Genomic DNA, 9,194 nt, shown 5'->3' on the forward strand with positions numbered 1-9,194 from the left:
ACTTGTGTCTCTGCCCTCGACTCTCTCCTATGCCACTGCTACCCAGCACAGGTGAGTTTTGACTTGCAGCTGATTGCCTTCCACTCACTAGTCACTGTCTGAGCTAGGAATGGAATAGTATGCCTCTGCTTGACTCTCCCTCCCATAGTCGAGACTGGTAGAGTACTGGAAACTCTCCAGGTATGATCTAGGGAAGGGAATAATAATAATAATAATAATAATAATTTTGTTATTTATTAAACACTCTGTGCCAAGCACTGTATTAATTGCTGGGGTAGATTATCAGGTAGGACACAGTCCACAGTCCTACATAGGGCTCCCAGTCTCTATCCCCATTTTACAGATGAGGTAACAGACACAGAGAAGTTAAGTGACTTGCTCAAGGTCACATAGCCGATAAGCTGCAAAGCCAGGATTAGAACCTAGGTCCTTCGGACTCTCAAGCCTGAACTTTATCCCTTAGGCCATGCTGCTTCCCTAAATGCTGCTTATGTCACACTGCTTAACTCTTCCCTCCCTTTAATCTAACCATCCCACAGTATGCACTTGACATTTTCTTGCTTGTACCAAAAAAGGGAAATCTGCAATAGATATGGTGTTTCTCCCACATGCTAGTCTAAGTTACTGAGGTCTATAAGTCACTGGTGGGCAAGCATGCTACCTGTTTATAGAGTGCTACAATTTTTCAAAGTGTCTTTGATTCCAGTCTTTGGCTCCAACAGCTAAAAGGGAAATAATATTGGCAGAGAAAGAGGGTCAGAAATGCAGGGGGTGAGAAGAGAGAAGAACCATGAGCAGAGGTGAGAGAGGGAGTGGAGAACATGGAAGAAGAGGAGTAAAAGAGAACTGTGGTGGCACTAGCAGAGGAGCTGACAGAGAGGGATGGCTGGAGAATTTGGAGTTGAAGAAAATGATCAGGGAGGGCAACTGTGAGTAGCTTGCCTCTGACAATCTCTGGGCCTCCCCCTCAGGTGAGTCTCTCTTCCCTTCTTCCTGAAGCTTCTTCCTTGGACCAGTCAATCAACCAATGACACTTCCTGCGTGTAGAGCACCATACTGGCTCAGTGGAAAGAGCCCAGGCTTTGGAGTCAGAGGTCATGGGTTCAAATCCCGCCTCCACCAACTATGTGACTTTGAGCAAGTCACTTCACTTCTCTGGGTCTCAGTTACCCCATCTGTAAAATGGGGGTGTAAACTGTGAGCCCCCCCATGGGACAACCTGATCACCTTGTAACCTCCCCAGCGCTTAGAACAGTGCTTTGCACATAGTAAGCACTTAAATACTATTATTATTATTATTACTAAGAAGTTGGGAGGGTACGATACCACAGAGTCGGTAGACATGCTCCCAGCCAACAAGCTTGTTGATTGCTTAGATCCACCCACACATCCACAGGAGTGTTGAATAACCAACCTTGCCAGCAGAAATGGAATCGATGACCTGCATTTTCTTAAAACAGGGTGCCTCGTTGTTTGGCCATTTTTCTTAACAGTGAAGGTGGTCATGAGAAATGTACTGGCTAGTTATAGGAATCAGTCAATCAATCGTATATACTGAGTGTTTACAGAGCACTGTACTAAGTTCTTGGACAAGTACAACAGAACAGAGTAGATAGACACGGTCCCAGACCACAACGAGTTTACTAAGTGGGGAGACAGAAATTAATATGAATAAATTAATTGTGGATCTGTACATAAGTACTCTCTCTCAGGCTTGCAGCATAAGACAAGACGAGATGTACATAAGTGCTCTGGGGCTGAGGGAGAGGAGAATAAAAGTTTCAAGTCCAACACAGAAGGGAGTGGAAGAAGATGAAATAAAGGATTAGTCGGGGAAGTCCTCTTAGAGGAAATGTGTGTCACGAGCCTTCCCCCCACCCCCAGGCTCATACCATCCAGGACCATCCTGGACCAGGGGAGCCTCAGTGACATGTAGTAGAGTCAAACCACACCAATAACCACCTAGGTTACTGTGGAAAGTTTTTTTACCAGCACTTAAGAACAGTGCTTGGCACATAGTAAGCACTTAACAAATACCATCATTATTATTATTATTACTTAATTTTTACCAACATACACATGCTCACTCACTCCACAGCTGGTCAAGGGAGCCCAATTCTGCCAATGCTTCTTCTTTCTGCTTCCAATTGCTGTTGCCTTCTGCTGCTTTCAAACATTGATCTTCTACTGCTCTCAGCTTGCTTCCTTCTTGCTTCTTCTCTGCATGCTTCTGCCCCAGATACGTCCCTCTGTGACTCCTGCATGCCTTGCTTACTGCTTTCTGTGTGTGCCACCTCACAATTCAAGAGGAGCACCTTTTATCTGCCTTAGGCATTGCAACTGTGGTTCTACATGCAGCCATTGATTGGTCCAGGCCCGTAACTGGGTAGAACAGGGAGAGAAAGCCACACCTCCCTCCGTGCTCCACCCTCAAAAGCCAGCAATCACCTGTTCTCAATTAGAGCCCATCAGTGCTTTCACCAGTCTCCTCCTTGATGTTGTTCACAGGATCACAAGCAGTCGCTAAATTAGGTAGCTTAATGTGGGCTCACCACCATGTGATTTTAATAGGGGTAGGGATAACTATACCCTGATAACTTCTCCAGGTTACTGGGGGGTTTTGGATGTTGGGAAATGGTGAAAGGAGGACAAGGAGATGTGCAGAACGTTTGCCCTAAACCACTCATTCGCATTCATCCTTTTGTCAAACCACTCCAGGAATTATTAAAATCAAGACCTAACAGTCCAAATTACAAGGCAATTTGTCAGCTTATTGATATTCCCTTGTCTGAAAATGGATCCATTCGTTATCGTGCTTGTGGTTTAGCTGGTCATGAGTGATGTGATTGTTTGCCTAAGGAACAGCAGGACAGTTCCCTATGGATCGGCTAATATTACACAAAACACAGAAAATGAAATCATAATGTGTAGTTATGCTAATGTTCCTCATTCTTTATTAATGTCTGATTTTCCACTCTTATGGGTCATATGATTTTTTAATATTGACTTTTTTAAAGTAACTTTTTCTATCCTGTGCAATGCTTCCTATGACACACAGAGTCACAGAATGGAGAGAGTCTCTGCAGTGTTTTCAAGGAAGAGAAAGGAAACAGAGGGCCACAGTAAATGCTTCAGTCTCCACAGAACTGTCTAATGGCCATTCAAATAACAGAAATACAGCTAGAATATCAGGCACACTTTTGAATTAATTTTGAAAACGATTTAAACAGTAACCCCTCTTGTAGCTGCTGCCCTTTGTGTTTTATGACATGCTAAATTCTCCCCTTGTAAAAATACTCTGCTTCCCTTCCATCGTATATGAGCATCATCACCCTTTGCTTTTATACTAGACAAAAACTCTAAAAGCTTTGTAGCAGATGTTCTTTATATGTGCTTCAGACTCTTATATTGGATTCCTCAGCAATGAGCTCCTGAAATTTCACCTTTTGCCAAGCAGAAGAACAAAAGAAACTGAGAACAGTAGAAACATCATTACCTATCAGACAGATTGTCCAAATAGCTCAGTATTCCATCTCCAACTATAGGATAGCATAGGATAGCTCTTTGACATCCTTAATCATTTTTCCCCTCTACTAACCCATCCAGAACCAATTCTACCCTTCTTGAGTCATAAACCCCCTAGCTTTTCTCCAAGAACACTCAAAGAGTTTTCACCTCTTTAATGTTCTGGATACTTATCTGGATTTTTGAATAAGGTGTTTCTTATACTTCTGCTGCCTTACAAGCAATCTTTGGTGAGAGTTGTGGGTTTTGAGCACAGCCTGGGAGTCAGAAGGACCCGGGTTCTAATCTCGGCTCCACCACTTGTCTGCTGTGTGACATTAGGCAAGTCACTTCTCTGAGCCTCAGCTACCTCATCTGTAAAATGAGGATTAAGACTGTGAGCCCCGTGTGGGACAGGGACTGCTTGTAACTTGATTATTGTATCTATCCCAAGCTTAGTACAGTGCTTGACACATAGTAAGCACTTAACAAATGCCACAGTCATTATTATTTAAACATCCCATCAGAGGTTCTGTTGAATGTTGCCAAGGGGATTGCAGAGAAGAAGGGGCAAGCTTCCCAGGAAGCAAAGGAGGGGCTTAATTGCCATCCTTTGCAATAGTAAAGGGTGGTCCTGAATAGAGCCAGGCCCTCAGAGTTCTCTTGGAGGGCTAAGACTAAAATCTTTCCTTTTTCCCCCTGGTAGAGTGACGGTGCTTCTTCATCTCCAGGAAGCAGGTTCCTCAGTTTTTTGTTTGTTTGTTTTTTATGATATTTGTTAAGTGCTAACTGCTGTTAGATCTGAGAACAGTGCCTGGTACATAGTAAGTGTTTATCAAACACTGTAAAACACTGCTGATTACTACGTGTCAAGCACTGTTGTAAGTGAGGGGGTAGATAAAAGTTAGATCAGACAGAATACCTATCCCACGTGGGGCTCACAATGTAAGTAGGAGGAAGAACAGGACTAAATCTCCATTGTTTTGATGTCTGTATCCCCCTTTCTAGACTTTGAACCCGTTGTGGGCAGGGATTGTCTCTATTTGTTGCTGAGTTGTACTTTCCAAGTGCTTAGTACAGTACTCTGCACAGTGCTTGGCATATAGTAAGTGCTTAAATGTCATTATATATCTATATATATATAATGAATGAATTTTACTATTGATGAAACTGAGGCCCAGAGAAGTGAAGTGTCTTGCCCAAGGTCACACAGCAATCAGGTGGCAGAGCCAGAATTAGAACCCAAGTCCTCTCATTACCAACTCTGCTCTTTTTCCACTAGACCACACTGCTTCCCTGGTTAGAGAATTCTTTCCAACAGTGGCATTTATTGAGCACTTACTGTGTACAGAGGACTGTACTAAGTCTTGAATTCACCTAATTAAGCTGATGCAAAGATAGGCCAGAGATGTGAAGGTGGGTAATACACCGAGATTTTCAGGTTTAAATATAAATTGGTGGTTTTAAATCTTTGTTTCAATTGACTTTCTTGTACTTTTTCATTTGTGTCTCTGATTAAAATATTAATAACTAACACATGTAATCAGAATTTTATATCTCTTCAAATGGACTTGGGCAGAGTCCTTCTATATCATGGCCAAATTCCACATCTCCTCTCTCCCTTTTGAACGTCTGGATTAATGCAGGGCTTCTTTTGCTTCTCATTCTAGGTATATCCGCAAGGCGGCCATTTTTATAAATTATGTGAGCCTGAGAATATTTACCTTATTTTATTCCAATTAATACAAATTTAGAATAATTTTCATTCCCTAGCCCATTGGTTTCATTCCCATTCTCCACTCTGGAATTGCTGGAGAAGTCCCACATTTATTTTATATGAAAGTCACTTTCTAGAATCAATTGATCAGTGGGTATCACCTCCACATCAAACAGAAACTCCTTATCACTGACTTTAAAGCACTCAATCATTTCCCCACATCCTACCCCACTTCATGTAGTGCCACATTCTCATTAAAAACTGGTGCTACTAATAGAGAAGCAGTGTGGCTCAGTGGAAAGATCTCGGGCTTGGGAGTCAGAGGTCGTGGGTTCTAATCCCGGCTCCACCACATGTCTGCAGCGTGACCTTGGGCAAGTCACTTAACTTCTCTGAGCCTCAGTGACCACATCTGTAAAATGGGGATGAAGACTGTGAGCCCCATGTGGGACAACCTGATCACCTTGTATTCCCCCCCAGCACTTAGAACAGTGCTTTCCACATAGCGCTTTACAAATGCCATTATTATTATTGTTGTTATTGTTATTATTATTATCAATAGTGCAATCCTATATTGTATATGCATAACCACCCATTTCCCACTGCACAGGAAATGTCCATTGCCGCTCTAATGCTTCTAGCATTTTGTAGGTCTCTGCCACTTGTCTGCTGTGAGACCTTGAGCAAGTCACTTCAATCAATCAATCAATCAATCAATCGTATTGATTGAGCGCTTACTATGTGCAGAGCACTGTACTGAGAGCTTGGGAAGTACAAATTGGCAACACATAGAGACAGTCCCTACCCAACAGTGGGCTCACAGTCTAAAAGGGGGAAACAGAGAACAGAACCAAACATACCAACAAAATAAAATAAATAGGATAGAAATGTACAAGTAAAATAAATAAATAAATAAATAAATAAATAAATAAATAGAGTAATAATATATGTACAACCACGTATACATATATACAGGTACTTCACTTCTCTGTACCTCAGTTCCCTCATCTGTAAAATGGGGATTGAGACCATGAGCCCCATGTGGGACAAGGACTGTGTCCAACCCAATTTGCTTGTATCCACCCCAGCGCTTAATACAGTGCCTGGCACATAGTAAGCACTTAACAAATATCATGATTATTATTACTACAACCCAGCTTGTACATTCAGATCTTCAAGCACAAGCTTATTTGCTATGCCCTGATCTCATCGTTCTCGCCACTCACCACTCTCCCACATCCCCCCAGCCTAGAATTCCCACCCCCTCCATATACACTAGCTCTCTTTCTCCCTTCAAAGCTCTACTGAGAGCACACCTCCTCCAAGAGGCCTTCCCAGACTGAGCCCCCTTTTTCCTCTCCTCCTTCCCATCCCCCCGCCCTACTCCTTCCCCTCCCCACAGCACCTGTATATATGTTTGTACAGATTTATTACTCTATTTATTTTACTTGTACATATTTACTATTCTATTTTGTTAATGATGTGCATTTAGCTTTAAGTCTTTTTGTTCTGACGACTTGACACCTGTCCACATGTTTTGTTTTTTTGTCTCTCTCCCCCTTCTAGACTGTGAGCCCGTTGTTGGGTAGGGACCGTCTCTATATGTTGCCAACTTGTACTTCCCAAGCACTTAGTACAGTGCTATGCACACAGTAAGCGCTCAATAAATACTATTGAATGAATGAATACGCCAGACCACCACTCTCTCCACTCTCAAAGCATTATTGAGGTCACATTTCCTCAAGAGGCCTTCCCTGATTAAGTCCTGTTTTCCTCTGCTCACTCTCCCTCTGCATTGTATAACCTCTTAGATCTGTGACCTTTGGACAGCTGATATTTGCCCCAGCCCCACAGAACTTATGTACATATCTTTCAATTACAAATGATGAATTATTTATTTATATTAATGTCTGTCTCCCCCTCTAGACTGTAAGCTCAATATGGGCAGAGAATGTATCTGTTACTTCTGCTGTATTATACTCTCCCAAGCACTTAGTACCTGCTTGGCACATAGTAAGTGCTCCATAAATACCACTGGTTGATTGATTGATTACTATGAGCAGATCACTGTATTAAGCACGTGGAAGAATACAACAGAGCTGGCAGGCATGTTCCCTGCCCACGACGAGCTGGTTCAGGGATCTAAAAGACTGAGACATAAGCAACACCAAACCCTGCAGGCATCAGCTGTAGCCACAGACCAAAAGATGGCCTTGATGTGCATCTAGAGTGCAAAGAACTTTTACACATATACCTCACACATATATCTTCCCCTTAGCCACCAAAACCAGCCCAACATTTGATGAAGCCATGGATTCTCCATCCTTTGATGCTGATGGAGAAAGGGCCGGTCTTTTGCTCCACTCATTCATTCAATCATATTTACTGAGTGCTTATGGTGAGCAGAGCACTGCATTAAGATCTTGGGAGAGTACAATACAACAATAAACAGACATATTCCCACAATGAACTTACTCCACAACACCAGATCATCCCCTGGCCTCTATCCTTCATCTCACCATGCCATGGGCCATTATCACCTGCCTCAACTTTGAACTGCTGTTATCCACTTGCCTCCCCGACTGGGCTTCACAGTCATAAACTACTAAGCCCTACTCTTATATTGTATTCTCCTAAGTGCTTAGTACAGTGCTTTGCACAGAGTAAGTGCTCAATAAATACGATTGAAATATGGTTGAAAATTATGTCTTGACTTTTGATGGAGAAGAGGCGGTAGTGAATAGGTACCACTGGTTTCTAACAGTCCCAAATGAGCAAGGGGCTAGAAAGGGAGGCCTGTAGCATCATTTATGGGGTTTATTCGGTGTGGAAATGTTGTCTCAACACACTCACACACATGGGTGGAACTGGCAGAGCTCTCCTGAATATTAATCAATGATATTTATGAGCACTCACTGTGTGCAGACCACTATACTAAGCATTTGGGAGAATACAATACAAGGGTCCCTGCCCACAAGAAGCTTATGGTCTAGAGGGGGAAACAGACATTAAAATTAATTATGGATATGTACATAAGTGCTGCAAGGCTTGGGGTGGAGTGACTGTCAAGTGCTTGAAAGGTGAAGATCAAAGTGCATAGATGACACCGAAGGGAGAGAGAGAGTAGGGGAGATGAGGGCTCCTTTCAAAAGACTTTCAAAGGAGATGTGATTTTAATAAATCTTCAAAAGTGGGGAGAGTGGTGGCTATCATATATGGAGTGGGAGGGAATTCCAGTTTTCCATTTTACATATAGGTAAGTAGATAGATATAGATAGATATGAATGCATGCATACGTTCCTCTCCAATCCATACTCAACCCCAGGATATTTCATATTCAGATGTCCTTGGATAAAGGAATGGCTTCAGATTGTTAGCAAGGTAAACAACTGCCTCGTGGTGGCATATGGCAAGTACAGCCCTGTTCCCTTCTGATCCTCCAAATCAATCCATCAATAGATGGTATTCGAGTGCAAATTTTGTGCAAAGTATGGTACTATGCACTTGGGAAAGTACAGGACAGCAGAGTTGGTAGACACAAGCCTGCCCACAGGGAGCTTAGAGTCTAGAAGGGGGAGACAGACTTTAAAATATATTAGGGATAGGGAAAATCATAGAGTATAAGAATATTCACAAAATTATTCTGGGGCTGGAGTGAATATCAAAGTTCCTAAGGGGTACACAGGGGTACACAGTCAATTTCATAGTCAACACAGACATGAGTGTGGATGGGGAAAATAAAAGGCTTGTGTGGGAAGACTTCTTGGAGGAGATGTGATTTTAAGATAGTTTGGAAGGTGAGGAGAGTGGTAGATTGTTGGAGATGAAATGGGAGGGAGTTCCAGGCCTAAGAAGAATGTGGACAGTGGTTGCTGGCAGGATAGACAAGACTTAGATAAAGAGAGTATGTTGGGGTTAGAAGAGCAGAGTGTACAGGTGGGGTTGTAGTGAGGTTATGTAGGAGAGAGAGAAG

This window comes from Tachyglossus aculeatus, chromosome 4 (assembly GCF_015852505.1).
Source record: "Tachyglossus aculeatus isolate mTacAcu1 chromosome 4, mTacAcu1.pri, whole genome shotgun sequence".
NCBI lineage: Eukaryota > Metazoa > Chordata > Mammalia > Monotremata > Tachyglossidae > Tachyglossus > Tachyglossus aculeatus.